This window comes from Panthera leo, chromosome B1 (genome assembly GCF_018350215.1).
Source record: "Panthera leo isolate Ple1 chromosome B1, P.leo_Ple1_pat1.1, whole genome shotgun sequence".
Taxonomy (NCBI): domain Eukaryota; kingdom Metazoa; phylum Chordata; class Mammalia; order Carnivora; family Felidae; genus Panthera; species Panthera leo.
Genome location: NC_056682.1, coordinates 132,241,895 through 132,263,062, shown reverse-complemented (window position 1 = coordinate 132,263,062; position 21,168 = coordinate 132,241,895). Strand labels below are relative to the sequence as shown.

The window sequence follows — 21,168 nt, the reverse complement described above, 5'->3', positions numbered from 1 at the left end:
GACATCTTTGTGAGGCCACTATTCTGCCTACCACAAGGGCCTAAGTAAACAAATTGGATACTAATGTAGGGATCCACCCAGCCCCATGGAGTTGGTCTAAAGATGATTTTAAACTAAAGATATTTGAGATGCAGTCAGTGGATGCTGAAAGAAGCCTTCTCGCAGCTTCCCTTATCTGACCAAAGACAAAATCTTCAGAAAGTAAAACAGCCATAAAGCCCCTCTCAAGGGAACTTCACTGCCAGGAAAAGGACCAAGCACTCCCACATGGATAAGAAATTGCATGAACAAACATTATCACAAATGGTCATACTTTCATTTGTTTCCCTAAAAACCCATTTGTCTTTCCTAAAAGTCCTTTGTTCTCCCATGGAAGCCCTTTCTCCTGCCCCCCCCCCCAACGTGCCCCTATTAAGTTGGTATATAAACCCCATAAACCCTATCTTTTCTCCTTTAATCTGTTGTCGGTTAACTTTCAGCTCCTTCCCCACCCCACTGGACCTAAATTGGTAGAGGGAACATTTGTCCTCCCAGTAGTAATAAGGGACCTAGAGAGAGACTGCACAGCAACACTAAGGACCCCTAAGAGTAGATTCTACAAATATAGCAGCATCAAAGCCACAAATGGGCATGATTTTCCCATTCACAAAGAATTCTCGCTTATGAATTCCCATTAATAAAGATAGAGAAGTTAGAAGGTTGAATAAAGTCTAGAATGTGGTTTTGCTAGGTGGATAAAGCAATAGAAAAATGGAGCAAGGAGTTGAGTGGGTGACGTGATTCATCATAAGAAAGTGAAACCAGGGGGATGCCTGGATGGCTCAGTAGGTTAAGCGCCCGAATTTGGCTCAGGCCACCATCTTGCAGTCTGTGAGTCTGAGCCCTGTGTCAGGCTCTGTGCTGACAGCTCAAAGCCTGGAGCCTGCTTCGAATTCTGTGTCTCTGTCTCTCTCTGCTGGCACTCTGTTTGTCTCTCTCTCTCTCTCTCTCTCTCTCTCAAAAATAAATTTAAAAAAATTGAAAGAAAGAAAGAAAGAAAGAAAGAAAGAAAGAAAGAAAGAAAGAAAGAAAAAGAAAGAGGAAGCCAGGAAAAGACAGGTAGAAAGGGAACCCATGGAGGCATCACTTGGAGGCTGAGGAGTGGAAACAGGAGGATGAGATCACTGCACAGGAAATTGGCATTTAAGACTAGAATTCCAGGTTTTGACAAGGTTGCATGGTTTGGACACGACAATAGGATTATGGAGGTGGAAGGGAGGTTTTCTATCAGTTTAACATCTTAAAACAACACTCATTTATTATAGTTCTGGAGGTCAGGAATCTAGGGCAGCTAGGCTCGGCTCTGCTCTGTATATCATGGGGACAAATCAAAGTGTCAGCCAGCTGGGCTTTTACCTGAAGGAAGGTTCTTATCTGAATAACCTGCTTCTAAGTTCACCTTGTTGGCAGAACCCAATTCTTTGCAGGACTGAAGTCCCTGTTTCCTTGCTGACTGTCAACCAGCGCCTCCAGGCTGCCCACATTCCTCCTTATGTGATTCCCTGCATCTTCAAAGCAGGTCCTTCTCAAACACTGAATCTCTCAGACTTCCCCTTCTGCCTTTTAAAGGGCTGGTGTAATGAAATCAGGCCCATCTTGATAATCTCACCATTTTACGGTCAACTGATTTGGGACTGTAATTATAACTGCAAAATTCTAAATAAATAAATAAATAAATAAATAAATAAATAGATAGATAGATAAATAAATAAATAACTGCAAAATTCCTCAGAGCCGTACCTAGATTCACATATGGGTAAATAACCAGTGAATGAACTGGAATCTTGGGGTTTGGGGAAAAGAGGATCTTTAAAATTGTGCCTACCCTTGGGGAAGTTGAGATCAAAGAGCACAAAAGCCAGGGTGGTGGGTTGATCATCTAAATAAACAGACTTTGCCAAGGTAGTGACCATCTTGGAGAGAAGAGAAATGCCAAAAACCAGTGGTCAAAGTCTTAAAATCATAGAGAAGACAGAAGGTGGCATTAATACAGAAAAAGACAGTGTGTGTGTGTGTCTGTGTGTCTATGTGTGAGTAGCGGTGGGGGCCAGGGGGTGTTAAGAGCCCAGATGTGGAGCCATACTACCTTGGTTCATGTAATTTGTTTCATACAGCAGACTAGAGACCCAGTAAGAAATAATTCATTTGGGGGCACCTGGGTGGCTCACTCGGTTAAGCCACCAACTCTTGCTTTTGGCTCAGGTCATGATCTCATGGTTAGTGGTTTCAAGCCCCGCTTCAGGCTCTATGCTGACAGCATGGAGCCTGCTTGGGATTCTCTCTTTCCCTCTCTCTCTGCCCCTCCTTCATTCTCCCCTCAACCCCCACTCTCTCTCACACACTTTCTCTTTCTCTCCCTCTCTCTCAAAATAAATGAACTTTAAAAAAAAAAAAAGAAAGAAAGAAAAGAAATAATTCATTTGGTTATAAAGTTCACAGAGGTAGCCAAGCCCTAAAAAATGAGCACAGCAAGGAAAAAAAATATGATTAGGTACTGATAATTGACCTGCAGAGTCAGAAAGTGAGATAATAACATTTGTCCTGCAAAATAGGCTAAAAGGTTAAATGTTGAGAGTTCAACAAACTAAATTCCACATATCCATAAAGTCTTTTAAGTAATCTTTTTAATTGAAATATAACATACATCCAAAATAAGTACAGAAAATCTCAGTAAACAGCTTTATGTATATTTACAAAGTGAAAACACCTGTGTTTCTGCAACCCCGATCAAATATATGTTTGTTATATGTCCATTATATCTCCATAGAAACAAACAAAAACCACATAAAACTCATGTATAATGATAAAAGTCAAAACAGTAGTTACCTTTGGAAGGGACAATGACTAGGGTGGAGCATGGAGACTTGGCAGTGTTGATAATGAACAAATGCATATACATATATATGTGTGTGTGTTTGATCTGGGTGGCAGATATACAAGTGTGTTCACTTTATAACTATACATTAAGCTGTTTACTTAGATGGTCTGTACTTATTCTGGATCTATGTTATACGTCAATTAAGAAGTTTACTTAAACAGGGGGCGCCTGGCCAGCTCAGTCAGAGGACCATGTGATTTTATATATATATATATATATATATATATATATATATATATATATATATATTTCTTAATGTTTATTTATTTTTGAGAGAGAGAGAGAGAGTGTGAGCGGGGAGGGGCAGAGAGAGTGGGAGACACAAAATCCGAAGCAGGCTCCAGGCTCCAAGTTGTCAGCACAGAGCCTGATGGGGGGCTAGAACTCATGAAACATGAGATCATGACCTAAGCCAAAGTCAGACACTCAATTGACTGAGCCACCCAGGTGCCCCAAGGAACGTGTGATTCTTGATCTCGGGGTTATAAGTTCAAGCCTCATGTTGGGTATTTATTTTTAAATAAGAAAAAGTTTAAACAAAAGACTTTATGGATATGTGGTATGAGGAAAGGAAGGATGGGGAAATGCCAGGTTAAAACAAGTGAATTAAGTAGGCTTCATCATTACTGAACAGCATTTATTCATGGAACCTATCCCCCAAGAAGCATCTCAAAGGCTGTATTCTTGGTAACATACTAACAGAAATGGACAGAATCTTCTGGAACCAAATTGTGGAAGACTTGAAAGCCAAACTAAGGAGTTTAAACTTATCTTGAGAGTGAGAAACTAATGAAATTTTAGTGTAGATGGATGACATTGTCAAAGTAGTGTTTTCAAAAGATTAATCTGTTCACATACAGAATGGATGATGGGGATGGGGTGTGAGAAGGCAGAGATCAGTCTGAAAATGAAAAAAAAAAAAACACTGAACTAGAGCAATGGTGAAAAAATTTTTGAGGAAAGGGGCGTGAAAGAAACATTGCAAAGGAGGAGTTTATAGCACCTGGTAACTGGTGGAACATTGAAGGTAAAAGACAAAAGAGCTGGAACTGACATCAAGATCTCACACCTGAGAAGCTGAAAACCTCATGGTGTTGTTAATGGAAATGATGAGAAAGTAATGTATCTGTCCTCAGTGTGTGTTCTAAATATTGCCTCTCTCTGGCCTTGAACACAACAGATAATTGATAAAACTTGATTGACTGAATAACAAAAGTGGGTTTATCTTATGCAATTCAGGGGCCTATCCACCCTTACCTGACTTTGTCATGTTGTTAAAATGGAAGAGGGTTTCATCAATGACTGATCTCTTTCATATGATACATTACTGACTACTATAAACACTTCATTGTCTGCAGAGATAAGAGTTCATTTTTGGGAACGAATGAAGTTAAAGTCTAATGGGCATTAAATGACACATGGTTCATTATACAATGTGTTAGAGTTTTTTCACATCTGACTGTCATGTTTAATATTATAATGGATGATGTCAATAAAGCCAAACACTTATAACTTCACCCAGAACCCATATTAGACCCAGGAAACGTACATTCAATATTCTATGTGTGACAAAGCCATAAGTCAATCTAGATGTACCCATGTTTTATCTCCTCTTTCGAGTTTTTGCTATTTGATACTTGGGTGCCTCAATTTCTTTCCACAAATTAAAGGTGATAATATCCATGCTACAGGGTTGAATAAAGATAAAATAAAATAATGTGGGGATGCCTGGGTGGCTCAGTTGGTTAAATGTCTGACTTTGGCTCAGGTCATGATCTCACAGTTCATGGGTTCAAGCCCCATGTCGGGCTCTATGCTGACAGCTCAGAGCTTGGAGCCTGCTTTGGATTCTGTGTCTCACTCTCTCTCTGCCCCTCCCCCACTCCCTCTCTGTCTCTCTCTCTCAAAACTAAGTAAACATTAAAAATTTTTTAATAAAAAATAAAAATAAAAATAAAACAACGTGCATTTGGAAAACATAAGGTAACCTCGATGTTTACTCAATGCCAATAATAACTTACTGATTAATACTTATTGAGAACTTGCTACTTGCCAGGCAGTATTCTAAGTGCCTTTAAGTTTTGTGAGGTTTTTAAAAAACTTGGTCAATCTTTACAACAATGCCCTTAGGTGGATTCTATTAATATCTCTATCTTGTAGATGATAAAACTGAAGCATAGTGAGAGTAAGGAATTTGCCCAAGGTGATACAGCTAGAAGACAATTTATGCTCGCATTATGTCCCTTTACCTTAGTGCTGATATAAGAAACAATGACACCACTATTTCCTGTAAAAACTGTTCAGAAAAAAAAATTTTTTTTTGGAGAAAGAAGGCAGAATGAATTTGCTCACCCTTCAAAATCCCCCTCCGCCACACATACCAAAGTAAAAGAAGAAAAATAGGAAAGTCTAGGCAGTGGTGAATCTAAGATACGAAACTCCATGAAAGAAACCCCAAATGATAAGAATTTTACTAAAGCCTGCAGGTTGAGGGACTTGGGGCTGGAAGCAGGTAATGGTGGTAAGGAGTTTGGCTAAATAAAAGGAACTCAAACCACACAAAGCAGGGGACTGGAGTCAGGCTCACTTTTTGAAGCCTCAGGCAGGGATGCTGCTGCCCACTTATAAAAGGGTAGAGGTGGTGAGAGACAATGCTGTTCAACTCTGCCTAGGGATGTGTGGCTATATTGTGTGGATGGGGATATTGAGGCAGAGACACAGCACATTTGCAGGGGAACCTCCCCAAGCTGCCATCTTGCATCCCTAGTGCCTCTAGAGGTCTATGTGCCTCCTCTCTGTAAAGAGGGCAGCGGGCACTGAGAGCCACTGGGGGGGACCTTTAGCTATGAAGTGCCTGGTCTCAGGCTGCCTTTGGGAAGGTCTTCAACACTGCTGGATAAACTCGGGCACCTCCACGGCTCCCTGCTCAGTAACAAGACTTCCCAAATCAGATTCCTCCACAATGAAAGTGTGAGTGACTCAAGCCACCATCCTGGCCTTCCCAACCTCAGCAGTGTATAAGACTGATAATGAATTAAATCATGTTAATCCTGAAAAAAAGGCACTACTAAGCTCTGGCTAGGGATGTAGCCTATGGGCTGCTCCATTTCTACATGTCTCTTCCTACATGTCTCTTAGCCCTTACATATTTTCCACATCTTTATCTCTCTGTGTTGGATCTTGCATAATTTCTTCAGATATGTCTTCCAGATGTCTAATTCTCTATACAGTTGTATTTATCTTCTATCCAAATTCTTAATTTCAATGATTAGGGATACTTTTCATTTCTAAAAATAGTATGTTGTTCTTCAAACTGGCCTAATTATTTGATAGTCTCCTATTCTTGTTCATGTTTTCAGTATCTTTTTTTTTTTTTTTTACATTTTAAAATACTTCAAACAGAATTATTTTTCATTTCAATTCTGATAATTATAATATCTTAAGTCTTTATGGTTCTGGTTCTATTCTCCATGGCTTGCTTGATGTTTGTTTTGTAATTTTTTAAGTTTTTTGGGCAACCTATATGAAAGAATTCTTTGAGCCCTGGAAAAGTCTGAATTTCCTTCTCTCAGACACCTGGGGATTTTACCCATCCTCATAGCCTTTGAATTATAGGCTTGTGTTTTTGGATCATGCAAAGAATGTACATTCAGATCCCAAACTACATAAGATTGGGCCAGTGGCTACAAATTCTCAGGGGAGGGGTTTTTTTCCTTCTTTTTAAAATATCCGTTCATAGTGTATGCCAAGATAGCAATGTTGTCTTGTGGTTGGCAGAGTGGGTTTCCTTTCTAGTTTGCCCTATCTGAGGGTATACCTCTCCTGGGTCTAGGTGTTACATTTCCATTTTATGTGAACTCAAGGCTTTGACCCCATCCTTTCTGTGCGATGCAGCTCAGATCAAAACGATCACTGTAGATCTCAGATACCCAATGAGTTAGCTTACTTGCTTGGCCTTTGTTCCATTACTGATCTTAGTGAACTCACCTAATCTTGTAAAAGTGGGTTTTAATCTTTAATCAAATATTTTTAGATATTATGTAGCTGGGTAGTTTCAGGGTCTCAAATGCTGAAGTAGTGCTGAAAATACAAGTCCTCAAATATCTCCATCATCTTTTTCATTTTCTCATGGAAAATGGAAAATTACAACATTTCACAAGTTAGAAAAAGATATGCTGAGCCTCAATGTAGATATCGACAACTAGTGGCCAATCTTCATTTCATTCATATTCTCCTTTTCTCCCCCTTTCCCACAAATTATTTTGAAACAAATTTCAGATAGCAAATAATTTTATTCATAAGTATTTTCATACGTATTTCATAAATATTTTCATAATGTGCCCCCCAACCCCAAACACACAGAGTATGTTTGGAAATGTCCAGTAGTCTTTTTGTGGTCGTGATATCTGAGAGTTGCCATTGTCACACAATGATCATAAGCCAAGGATGGAAAACATCCTGTAAAATAAGCAACAGTGTCACAGCCAAGAAATCATTGCCAAATCCAATGTCATAATGATTTTCACCTATGTTTTCTTCTAAGGTTTTACACTTTTAGCTCTCAACATTAGGTCTTTGATCCATTTTGAGTGTTTTCTGTTTATGGTATAAGGAAAAGATCCAACTTCATTCTTTTGCATGTGGATATGCAATTTTCCCAACACCATTTCTTGAAAAGATTATCCTTTTCCTATTAAATTGTCTTTGTACCCCTGTTGAAAATCAGTTGACCATATATGCATGGGTTTATTTTGGGACTCTTTATTCTATTCCATTGGTCTATATGTCTGTCCTTACACTCATGATTATAGGAGCTTTGTAGTGTGTTTTGGAATCACAAAGTGTGAGACTTCTAAACTTGCTCTTCATTTTCAAGATTACTTTGGCTATCCAGGGTCCCTTAAGATTCAGATGCATTTCAGGATGGGTTTTTTCTACTTCTGAAAAAAATGCCACTGGGATTTTGATAATGATTACACTCAATCTGTAAATAATTTTAGGTAGCACTGTCATCTTAACAATATTAAATATTCCAATCCATGGGCACAGGATATCTTTCCATTTGTTTATGTTTTCTTCAATTTCTTTCAGCAATCTTTTGCAGTTTTCAGTGTATAAGTCTTTCACCTTCTTAGTTAATTTTATTCCTAAGTATTTTATTGTTTTTTATACTATTGTAAATGAAATTGTTTTCTTAATTTTCTTTTCAGATTGTTTATTGCCGCAGTACAGGAAAGCAAGTAATTTCTGCATGTTGATTTTGTAGCCTGCAACTTTGCTGAATTTGCCTATCAGCTCTAACAATTTTGTGTGTGTGTGGAATCTTTTGGGTTTCCTATGTATAAGATCATATACCATCTGTGAACAGAGATAATTTTACTTCCTTTCCAATTTGGATGCTTTTCTTTTTCTTGCCTAATTGCTCTGGCTAAAATGTTGAATAGATGTGGGAAAAGCAGGCATCTTTGTTTTGTTCCTGATTTTAGGGGAAAAGTCTTCAGTATTTCACCACTGACTATGATGTTAGCTATGAATTTTTTATATATGGCCTCTATCATGTTGAGGAAGTTTCCTTCTATTCCCAGTTTATTGAGTGATTTTTTTATCATAAAAGCATGTTAATTTTGTGAAATATCTTTTCTGCAAATATGTTTGCTATATGAGATGATCACACAGTTTTTTGTTTGTTTGTTTGTTCTAATAATGTGGTATAGTACACTGATTGTTTTTCATGTGTTGAACCATCTTCACATTCCATGGTTAAATCCCACCTGGTCATGGTTTATAATCCTTTTAATAAGTTTTGAATTTGATGTGCTATTATTAAGTTAAGAATTTTTGTGTCTATATTCACAAAGGATAATAGTCTATAGTTCTTTCTTTCTATTGTGTCTGTGTGTGGCTTTGGTACCAGGGAATGCTGACTCCACAGAGTGACTTAGGAAGTGTTCCCTTCTCTTCAGTTTTTTAGAAGAGTTTGAGAAGGATTTGTGTTAGTTCTGAAAAGATTTGGTAGAATCTATCTGTAAGCTAATTGGTCCATTGTTTTTCTTTGTTGGGAGGTTTTTACTACCAAGTCCATCTCCTTGCTGGTTGTAGATCTATTCAACTTTTCTTTTTTTTTTTTTTTTTTTAAGATTTTATTTTTAAGTAGTCTCTACACCCAACATGAGGCATGAAGTCACAACCCAGAGATCAAGAGTCACACACTCCACCAACTAAGCCAGCCAGGAGCCCCTCAGCTCTTCTATTTCTTCATGAGTTGGTTTGGCTGATTGTATGTTTCTGGGAATTTGTCCCTCTTATCTAAGTTATCTGATTTGTTGTTGGACAATTGTTCATCGTTTTCTTTTATAATATGTTTTATTTCTATAAAATCAGTAGCAATGTCCCAACTGACGTTAATAATTTGAGTCTTCTCTCTTTTTCCTTAGTCAATCTAGCTAAAGGTTTGTTTGTTTTATACTTATAAACATACCTATAAAACTTGTTTTAGTACTTAGTCCATGACTTTATAACTTCTTAGTTAAATATTTGCCTTAAAAGAGTGTGAACTACATTTTAAGGCCAGTTTCTAGCTTTATAAGAGGTACTCAACAAATTCATTGTTAAATGAACAAAAGAGGTAAGTTTAAAGGAGTGTACAAAAAGAAATGTATACAAATCATATGTGCAAAGGAGGCATGGGGTGGTTTGAGGTAAATGTGCAAAGTTGGCCCTTCTATACTGAACACAATACAATTTCCTTAACAGCATGAGTTTTTTTTATTGTTGTTATTATTTAAACAACAGCCAATGAGGTGGACTTCTACTATTAAAGCCTGGTTCCTACAGAGTTCTTCCTCACTTCTCTTTAATGTCTAAATTTCTTTATCATGAGCCAGCAAATAAAACCCCAATCTTAACAGGAAATACTGACTCTCTCTCTTTGTACTCCTGCCTTAGCTAAACTCAATGACTCCTGATGTTTTTGTTTATCTTCAATTTAAGCTCCGCCTCCAGTGTTCCATAAAACCTTGCATACAGGCATTGCAATTAAGCTATTGAGTTTATTTACAAAGTTAGAAGGACATTTGGTTAATTGTAAGATCCCTTTCAACTCCACCAGTCAGTGATTCTGCCGGAGATGAGTTATTCAGCTTGCTGAGTTTAAAAGCCATACAGAGAAAGACAGATACCATATGGTTTCACTCTTATGTGGATCCTGAGAAACGTAACAGAAACCCATGGGGGAGGGGAAGGAAAAAAAAAAAAAAAAAAGAGGTTAGAGTGGGAGAGAGCCAAAGCATAAGAGACTGTTAAAAACTGAGAACAAACTGAGGGTTGATGGGGGGTGGGAGGGAGGGCAGGGTGGGTGATGGGTATTGAGGAGGGCACCTTTTGGGATGAGCACTGGGTGTTGTATGGAAACCAATTTGACAGTAAATTTCATATATTAAAAAATAAAAAAAAAATAAAAAAATAAATAAAAAAACAAAAAAATAAAAATAAAAAAAATAAAATGCCACTGAAATGCTCACTAGCAGTGGGTTTCAAATTGTGGTCTGACAATCCTAGGATAACACAGAGAGGCTTCAGGAACTCCACAAACCATTTATGTAAATGTTGTTTTTAAAATATTTTAGCCATTTAGAGAAAATATTTGCAAATCATATTTCTGATAACTTGTGTCCATAGCATGGATTTTTTCTTCCCAAATAAATAAATAAATAACATGCATATATTTTCGTTCCATCCTGTAGTGAAACTAAAAATGTAAGTGGGGAACCTAAGTGTCTGACCATTGTTTTTGGCTCAGGTCATGAACTCACCATTTGTGAGATCCAGCCCACTTCTGGGCTCTGTGCTAACAGCACGCAGCCTACTTTGGATTCTCTCTGTCCCTCTCTCTCTTTGCCCCTTCCCTGCTCTCTCTCTCAAAATAAATAAATAAACATTTTTTTTAATGTAAATACTGCATATGTCTTTTTTTTAAACACGTGTACTATAGAACAACTTGTATCCAGAATTTATAACACAACTCAATATCAAAAAATTAACCTAGTTTTAAAAATAGGCAAAAGATTTAAGTAGAAATTTCAGCAAAAATATATGAATGGTCAATAAGCACATGAAAATATGCTCAACATCATTAGTCATTATGAAAATACAAATTAAAGTCACAGTGAGATACCACTTCCTACCCTAAAATGGCTATAACCAAAGACAGACAATAACAAATGTTAGCAAGAAAATGTGGAAAAACTGGAATTCTCATACATTGCTGGTAGGAATGTAAAATGGTGCAATTACTTTGGAAAATAATTTGGCAGTTTCTTTTTTTTTTTTCTTTTAATTTTTAAATGTGTATTTATTTTTGAGAGATAGACACAGAATGTGATGGGGGAGGGGCAGAGAGAGAGGGAGACACAGAATCTAAATCAGGCTCCAGGCTCTGAGCTGTCAGCCCAGAGCCCAATGTGGGGCTTGAATTCATGAACCACGAGATCATGACCTGAGCTGCAATCAGACGCTTAACTGACTGAGCCACCCAGGCTCCCCCATTTGGCAGTTTCTTAAAAAGTGAAACATAAATTTACCATATAACTCAACAAATTCACTCCTAGGAATCTATGTGAAAGAAATAATAACACATATTCACACAAAAGCCTGTAAACAAATGTTTACAGTAGCATTATTCATAATAGCCCAAAACTGGAAACAACCTGAATGTCTATCAACTTGCTAGAAGATGAACAAAATTTGTTGTATCCATACAATAGAACCCTATTCAGGAATAAAAATGAATGATTCATGCTACAAGATGGATGAACCTCAAAAACATGATAAGTGAAAGAAGCCAGGGTAAAAAGAGTATAGGATTCCATTTAGCAAAATGCCTAGAGAGGGCAAAGCTGTAGAGTCAGAAAGTAAGTTAGCAGTTTTCTGGGGCTTGGGGTGGAAAAGGGGAATGACTGCAAATCAGCTTCAGGAATTTTTTTTTAAGTTTATTTATTTATTTTGACAGAGAGAGAGAGCAGGGGAGGGGCAGAGAGAGAGACACAGAGAAAGACAGAGAATCCCAAGCAGGCTCTGAGTTATCAGTGCAGAGCCCGACACGGGGCTCCATCTCACAAGTGTGATCCATGAGATCACGACCTGAGCAGATATCAAGAGTTGGACACTTAACCAACAGAGCCATCCAGGCACCCCAAGGAAGTTTTTTGTTTTTTGGTTTTTGTTTTTTAAATATACTTCCTATAATGCATTTGGCATTCTCAGTTACATCTTCTGTATATTGGCTCAAAAGAGCCCACCCATAAACCTGCGTCAGTCCATAGTCCAATTTGAGATTTGTTTCCACATCCAAAGTAGATTTTGACTGTGCCAATGGGGGACTCTAAGAACCATGGCAACCTGTGCCCCACTGTCATCAAGTTCCCAACACACTTTGATCAGTGCATAAATCCTTCAGTTCCAGCTAGAGAAGAGGGGCTGGACTCCTGCCCTAGGCCTGTTCATTCTTTTTTCTTTTCTTTCTTTTTGTTTTTAAGCATTTTGTTAGCATTAAGAACCTCCCTCCACATACTGTCCCCTCCACATACCCTTAGTCTTCTCCTCAGCTCTTCTGCTGAAGAATTTGGCCTTCATGATGACAGGCTGTTTTGGGAGCTTTCCTGTCCCCAGAATAGCCTGATTGCATCACCTCGATGATGGCAGCAGCTCCAGTCTTGTTTTTGGCAGCATTTACATGTGTCTCCTCACTAAACAATGTTCACCATTTATCAAGATTGACAGTTAGGCAGAAGCTCTGCTTCCTCTTTAAGTGGTGATGCCTCATATCAACTTTCCCAAAGTAACCTGGGTGGTAGCTGTCTCAGTCGATCTGGTGGTGATGCATGCCACCGGCATTACACCAGCCTCTTGGTGAGTCCCAGTGCTTGCAGGTACGGCAATGGCAGTGGCTCATGTGGCTCTGAAGTTTCTGGGTCTTCCTCTGTCTGAATGGCTGTGTGGAAAACGGTGCTTAGTGAGAAGGCCAGAGGGAGGTGGGGCAGGGGATGAAGCCTGATGGTGTTCAAGGGGCCTGTAGACCTGGGGAGGGAGGATCTGCCCTGTGGCCCACTCAGCAAAGCTGATATTAGGGATTGGCCCCAGGGCTGTTTGGCCTCATCAGGGCTGTGCCAGAGTGCACCAGCCTGCCAGTCTCTGAGGTCTGACAGGGTCTGAACATGCAGCCTCAGGCTCCTAAGCCCAGGCCAGCCCCCTGCCCTGAGGCCCACTGTGGGAGATAGGTGTGGGGCGGGGGGCGATGGTTGGGGTGCAACCTGAGGAGTAGAGCTTGTGGCCACACCAGCAACCAAGCAGGGGCACATTTAGAATCCAGGCCTGTTTGTTCCTGAAAGGATAAAAGTATGGGTAGGGAGGTGGTACTGAACGCATTAGGTGAACATCAATCCACACTGCACTGCAAGGGGGCCTTTCCTCTTGGCCCCCATTTCAGCAACACAGTCTTGCAACATGGGGTCAGCCACAGAGAACTTTGTGATCTCCACTGCTGGCCCTCCCAGACAACTGGCAGGGCTCCCTCATTTGCTAGTCAAGGAAGAAGCCTCTGTAGTCTCACTGGGCTTTTGACCTTTATATGACTTCTCCAACCTACCATACTAGTAGGCCATGGTACAGGTCATATAACCCACTGCCCATGGCCACTAAACACTTTATGAATGAGGTCTGTTTCTCTTCCCTAGGGCCTGGTCCCTACTTGCTTAGTCAGCCTACCAGAGAAGTGTCACCTGAATTTTTTTTTGAAAGAGCATTGTCACTTTAACACCTCCAGGAAAAGGGAATTTTAAATCCCGTGGAGTTAATCTGCCAAAAAGTACTAGGCGGTGTTGCCTCTTTTACCAAGAGACAAACAGGCTGCCTTCTGTAGCAGTTTTATAGGAGCAACAAGTGTTCTCTCAGAAACAAACACTACTAGAGTTTGTGAAAGACAGCAATTATTCTTTGACTACATATGGGATTCTGTGTGTGAACCCACTAACAGAAGTTTAAGCATCATAACTGGTGGGGTGCCTGGGTGGCTCAGTCAGTTGTGCCTGTGACTTTGGCTCAAGTCATGATCTCATGGTTAGTGGGATCAAGCCCCACATTGTGCTCTTTGCTGATCATGTGGAGCCAGCTTGGGATTCTCTGTCTCTCTCTCTCTCTCTCTCTCTCTCTGCTCTTCTCTGACTTGTACTCTCTCTCAAAAATAAATAAATAAACTTAAAAAAAAAGTATCATAACTGGCAAGTACATCCTCAATTTTGTTGGGATTGTAAATCTCCCGTCTGGTGGGTGTCAAAGGCCATGGAGAATGTCACCTGCAACTTGCCAATCCATAAGATATCATTAAACTAAAAACATTGGACATCAGAAGAATTATCCTCTGATACCATAGGAACATTCCAGTTCAACATGTAGTATATAAATATATAGAGAAGTATTTCCTTATTTATTTAAAACATTTTAAGGGGCACCTGGGTGGCTCAGTCGGTTAACTGTCTGACTTCGGCTCAGGTCATGATCTTATGGTTCATGGGTTTGAGCCCCACATCAGGCTCTGTGGTGTCAGCTCAGAGCCTGGAGCCTGCTTCAGATTTTGTGTCTCCCTCTCTCTCTGCCCCTTTCTACTCGTGCTTTGTCTCTCTTCCTCTCTCAAAAATAAATAAACATTAAAAAATGTTTTTAAACATTTTAAGAAATTATACAAAAACATATAGTGCCCTTTCACATACTATCTTTCACATACTAAACTTTGGTAAGTTTAACATATTGGAAGCATACAAGCTAATTTATGTATGTTTATATGTATTTCAGAATAAGTCTTCTCTTGTCATCTCTGTTTAATCAAAGAAAATCATAAAATTATTAAGATGATGAACGCAATACAAAAACCTGAAACCATGTCCAACTACTAGTCTGTAAATCAGATTTTTCTCAATAGTGTACAACCAAAACAAAATCAAAAATAAGTTTATTTCAGAGGCTTCCTGCAACTATAATAAACTCTCTTTTCAACAGCCTTGTGTTCATCAAAAATACTATTTTCACTGACTCCATAATAAGTAAATTCTATAAATTTTAACATATAAATAACAATAAATATATTTTTATATACTGGAGTTTATTTTACAAGTACTATATGGACTCTCAACAATTCTTGGACTGTTTTATCACCCCATTTGTGCTAAATACATTCTTTATTCTGATAGGTTATTATAAAACTAGTTATAAATGATTTAGTTTTAGTTTTGACCTGTTAATACAGGTGATTGTGAAAAAAAATTTTTATAGCATTTATTTTTAATTTTTAAAAAGGTTTCTATTGTTAAAATAAAAGAAATCTGAATTCTCTGGGCCATAGGTGGTACAGAAAGATCAAGCTCAACTACATTTTTACTAGAAGGGTGAATAGAAACAAGTTCAGTTTGAAAGGACACCTTATTATTGTCCTCTGAGGCTGCCATGAAGGTGATGGGATCGTACTTAGACAACAAAGGTTTAACTTCAAAAAAACATTTAAAAAAACCGAGGTATTCCATTTCCTCCTTGATCCAACATTTCATAGTAACCTAGAGTATTCTTACTGCCTTCCTCTTTCCTTTTAGTTAGAATTCAAACATGATGAGTGGAATCCCTGTGGCTAGCTTGGACTGTGAAATGACTTTGAGAGTAGAAGCCATATATGACAAAGAAAAAATGTGGGTTCTTTGAAACCATGGACTTTTTTTTTAAGCTTTTTTTTTTTAATGCTTGTTTTTGAGAGAGAGAATGTGAGCAGGGGAGAGGCAGACAGAGAGGGAGACAGAGGATCCAAAGCAGGCTCTGAGCTGACAGTAGAGAGCCTGACACAGGGTTCAAACTCACGAACTGGGAGACCATGACCTGAGCTCAAGTCAGATGCTTAACCAACTAAGCCACCCAGATGCCCCTGAAACCATGAACATTATACTATTTCTGGAATGCCCACCTCAAGATGTCTTCAACATGAGAGATAAATAAGTGTCTATATTGTTTATACCACTATCTTTCAGTTAAACTTAATCCTATAAGTATACTGATATCAGAGTGTTGCAGATAGAGGGAGAGGTCTGCACGAAAGTTCTGAGACAGGAAATGCTTGGCATCTTCAAGGCATAGCAACGTTAGAGTGTCAATAATGAGAGGGAAAATGGTAAAAGATTGTGTAGGGCTTAGTGGCTTATTGGTACTTTGAGGTTGTATTTAGATGTGGAAACGCATCAGAGGGTTTCAAAAAGAAAAGTGACCTGATTGATTTTTATTTTAAAAGAATCTCTTTGTAAAGAAGAGAATGATGCTAACATATAAGAATCCTCATGGTGGTGCATAAGCATTTATTACAATATTCTCTACACTTCTTTTATATACGTAATATATTCTAGTTTATAAAATTTCATAGAAAACTTTTCACAATCATCTTTGTTAACTGGCCAAAGCTAAAACTGAATTATATATAACTTTATTTACAATAACTTACCAGAATAAAGAATGTGTTTAACACAAAGAGTTTCTTCTTTATAGAAACTAAAAAACAGATAGTCCAAGAATTGTTGAGAGTCCATATAGTATATGCTGGGCTCAGAGAGCTCTGCTTTTGAATCCTGCTTCAGGGTTTTACTAACTGGGTGGGTGATCTTGATTAAATCACATGACCTTCCTAATCTACCAAAGTATAATAATCTTTATCTCTGAGGATTAAGTGTTTAGCATAGTTCCTGACACAGAAGAATCATCCCATAAATGGTGTCTTTATTAGTAGTAATCACAATTATTAGACTAATAATAACATTGGATCAGAACAGTGTGAAATTTCCAGTCCCTAGAGAGGTTTTTCTTTATTATGGGTAGAGACAGCTCACACAAAATTTTCCATTACTTGGATGACAAAGCTCTTAAATGTGCCCCATTTTCTCTACTCTGATATCTAGAAGGGCCCACTTGGGAGATTTGAGTTTCTAAATCATAGAATGTCCATAAGAAAATCAATTGTCATTCTAATTCATACCTCAATTTCTTGTGAACTTATTACGAATCAGCAACTTGAGCCCATCAGCACAAGCACACTGAGAAGATCCAGTTTCTAGACCCAAGTAGGTGAGGCCCAGCCTCTTAACTAGGTTGATGTTATGTCAGTAAGACATAAGCACTTGAGCAGCAATTGATCATTTGAGAACTAATTCACACATATAAACAAACATGGCTGTTGAGGACAGAATTTGGTAGTTAAAATCATTCAAGCAGACTTCCAATGGCCAGTCAGGCACATAAGGACCTTGGACTCCTTTAACACCAAATAAAAAGTTGAACAAACTGAAAAATCAATAGCTTTTCTTAGCTCTGTCAGAGAAGTGAGGACAAGGAGCAAACTGCTTCCCTTAAAATGGGAGACAGACAGGTGAATAGAGAATCACAACTTAATAGGACAAAAACTCACAAACAAAAACTCTGGGAAACCAGTGCCAAGGTAAGAAAACCTGAACTGCAATTGATAAATTGCTGGTGGACAGGTCTATGAGCTAAAAACTCCAAGAGGATCACCTCATTTTTGTGGGTTTTAGCTCCTGAAGTTCTACCAGGTGCTCACAGTAAAGATCAGAGAAAAATCCCCCTCAGCTTCCCGTAGGAAGAGGAAACAATTTTGAAACAAACCAGAGCATTCTGTTCTTAACAAAGCCTGTCTTCAAGAGATACTATTTTATCAGACCCTAACCACCTATTAGGGTTTTATCAAAGTTTAAAATTACCTAGGAAGAGATAAATAACCAACTCCAGCCCCCTCTAGCCATCTTGTCTTCTCTAAGGCTGGGTGGTAGGGACTGAGAAGCACTTGTGAAGTTCAAACTAAGAGCACAGGCTCACTAAAAGACAATCGTAGGACTACAGAATGCTACCCCTTGTCCCACACCTTACCAACAATGCTGTTTACCAGCATTCCTTTTACCCAGTATATAATGTCTGGCTTTCAACAAAAAATTAAAAGGCACACAAAAAGGCAAAAAACACCATTCGAAGAGACAGAGCAAGAATCAGAACCAGTCTTAGATATGCTAGGGAGGTTGGAATTATCAGATCATGAATTTAAAACAACTATGATCAATATGATAAGTGTTCTAATGAAAAAAGTAAAGCTGAAAAAACAAGTAGGTAATGTAAACAGAGATGAATATTCTAGAAATTAAAAAAAAATGTTAGGGAATAAAAACACTGTAACAGAAATGAAGAATGCCATTACTGGGCTTATTGGTAGACTGACCACAACTGAGGAAAGAATCTCTTGAACTTGAGGATATGTCAACAGAAACTGAAAGCAAAGAGAAGAAAGAGAAAAAAAAGGAACAGAATATCCAAAAACTGCGGTGTGACTATAAAAAGCATAGCATACACATAATGGGAATACCAAAAGGAAAAGGAAAAGACAATGACACAAAAGCAATACTTGAAGCAATAATGACTGAGAATTTCCCCCAAATTAAGGTCAGACAGCAAACCATATGTCTTAGCTGTCTGCTACAACAAATTGCTATAGACTGGGTGACTTAAACAGCAAAAATTTCTCTCTCAACGTTCTGGAGGCAGAGAAATACAAGATTAAGGTGCTGGCAGATTTGGTTCTGGTGAGAGCCAGCATCCCAGTGTGTAAATGGCTGTCTTCTTACTGTATCCTCATATGGCGGAGAGTAAGAGCAATCTCTCATGTCCCTTTTTATAAAAGCACTAATCCTCATTCATAAGGGCTCTACTCCCATGACCTAATTACCTCCCCAAAACCCCACCTCTTAATGTAATCACATGTGGGTTAAGATTTCAACATATGAGTTCTAGGGGAAACACTAACATTCAGCTTATAACACCACAAAGCCACAAGAAATGAAGAGAACACCAGGCAGGATAAATACCAAATAAAACATGCCTAAGCATATCATATTCAAGCTGCAGAAAATAAAAGGCAAAGAAAGAATCTTGTAAGAAGCCAGAAGGAAAAAGCACCTTTTCTACAGAGAAGCAAAGATAAAAATTATGTACAACTTCTCTGAAACCATGCAAACAAGAAGGAGGTAGGGTGAAATATGTGAGGTACTGAAAAAGAAAAAACACAAAACAGTAACCTAGAACGCTGTACCCTGTAAAATCATCCTTTAAAAGTGAAGGAGAAACAATTTCTCAAACAAACATTGAGGGAATTTGTTTCCAGTTTACCTGTCTTGCAAAAAAAAAAAAAAAAAAAAAGTGTTAAAAGAAGTCCTTTAGAGCGGCACCTGGGTGGCTCAGTCGGTTAAGCACCTGACTCTCCATTTCAGCTCAGATTTGATCTTGGGGTTGTGAGTTCAAGCCCTGCATTGGGCTCCAACCTGGGCATGAAGCCTACTTAAAAAAAAGAAGAATTTCTTTAGAGAGAAGGAAATTGATATAGATCACAAATTTGAAGGTGACCACTAAAAAAAGTTGTTTAAAAAGACATAATTTATATACTAACAAAGGAGAGAAAATATAATTATATAAAATGTTCAATTAAAGCCATAAATGCCATAAATGGCAGGGGAAAAAAGTGAAAGACAAAAATGGGAACAAAGAACAGGGCAATAAAAAGAAAACAATAACAAATAAGATACATACTAATCCAAAAACAGCAATAATCATTTTAAGATATCAATGGTCCAAATACAAAAATTAAAAGATAGAAACAGTCAAAGTGGTTAAAAAAAAAAAAACAAGCCCCAACTACATGTTGTCTAAAAGAAAAATCCCCACTTGAAATATAAAGATACAGAGAGGTGAAAAATAAATGGATAAATAAAGATATACCATGCTAACACTAATCAAAAGAAAGTCAGATTACTTATATTGATTTCAGACAGAGCAGATTTCAAAGCAGGAAAAATTATCAAGGATAAAGAGGGACATTAGATAATGATAAAGGGGTCAATTCTCCAAGAAGACATAACAATCTTTAATGTGTACGCACCTAACAACAGAGCACCAAAATACATGAGGAAAAACTGATAGAACTGCAAGGAGAAATGGATGAATCCAGAATTATACTTAGAGACTGTAATACCCTTTTATCAGAAATGCACATATCCACAAGGTAGAAAATAAGTAAGAATGTAGTTAACAGCACCATCAATCAACTGGGTATAATTGACATCTACAAACTACTTCTTCCAACAACAGCAGATTACACATTCTTCTTAAGCTCATAGGGAACAAACACCAAGATAGACCACATTCTGGGTCACAAAACACATCATTAAAATTTTTCAAGAAAAGGGACACCTGGGTGGCTCAGTCAGCTGAGCATCCGACTCTTGATTTTGTCTCAGGTCATGATCTCATGGTTGAGATCAATCCCTGTGTTGGGCTTCACACTGAGCATGGAGTCTGCTTGGGATTCCCTCTCTCCCTCTCTCTTTGCCCCTCCCCTGCTCATGCTCTCTCTCTTTCTCTCAGAATACATAAATAAACAAACATTAAAAAAAATGTTTTTTTTTGTGGTGTCTAGGTGGCTCAGTTGGTTAAGCGACCAACTTCAGCTCAGGTCATGATCTCGCAGTCCTTGAGTTCAAGCCCCATTTGGGCTCTGTGCTGACAGCTCAGAGCCTGGAGCCTGCTTCAGATTCTGTGTCTCCCTCTCTCTCTGCCCCTCCTTTGCTCACACTCTGTCTCTGTCTCTCTCTCAAAAATAAATAAACATTAAAAAAAATTTTTAATAGTTTTTTTTTCCACAAAAACAAATCATACAATGTATGCTCTCAGATCATAATGGATTTGAACTAGAAATTAATAAAGAAAGACAACTGGAAAATCCCAAAATATTTGAAGACTAAATAACACTTTTAAATTACATGTGGGTCAAAGAAGAAATTTCAAGAGAAATTTAAAAACATTTTGGGCTAAATGAAAATGAAAATACAACTTATCAAAACTTATGGAATGAAGCAAAAACAGTGCTTAGATGAAAATTTACAGCATTAAATGCATATATTAAAAAGGAAAAAAGATATAAATTCAGTCATCTGTTTCAACCTTAAGAAATTAGAAAAAGAAGAGAAAATTAAATACAAAGTAAGCAAAAAGAAAAATAATAAAATTAGAGCAGAAATAATGAAATTGAAAATAGGAAATTGATAGAAAATTAATGAAGGACAAAAAAGCTGGTTCTTTTAAAAGAACAAAAGGGTTTATAATCCTTTAGATAAGCTAAC

The 21,168-nt window shown here is 38.0% G+C and overlaps 1 protein-coding gene and 1 pseudogene across 1 annotated transcript in view; both read right to left on the bottom strand.

Moving 5' to 3' along the window:
- The window catches only part of ABCG2 (ATP binding cassette subfamily G member 2 (Junior blood group)), a 130,934-nt gene that overhangs the window by 73,866 nt on the left and 35,900 nt on the right, over positions 1 to 21,168 (bottom strand). The window lies entirely within an intron of this gene.
- LOC122218465 lies at positions 7,248 to 13,162 on the bottom strand (annotated as a pseudogene).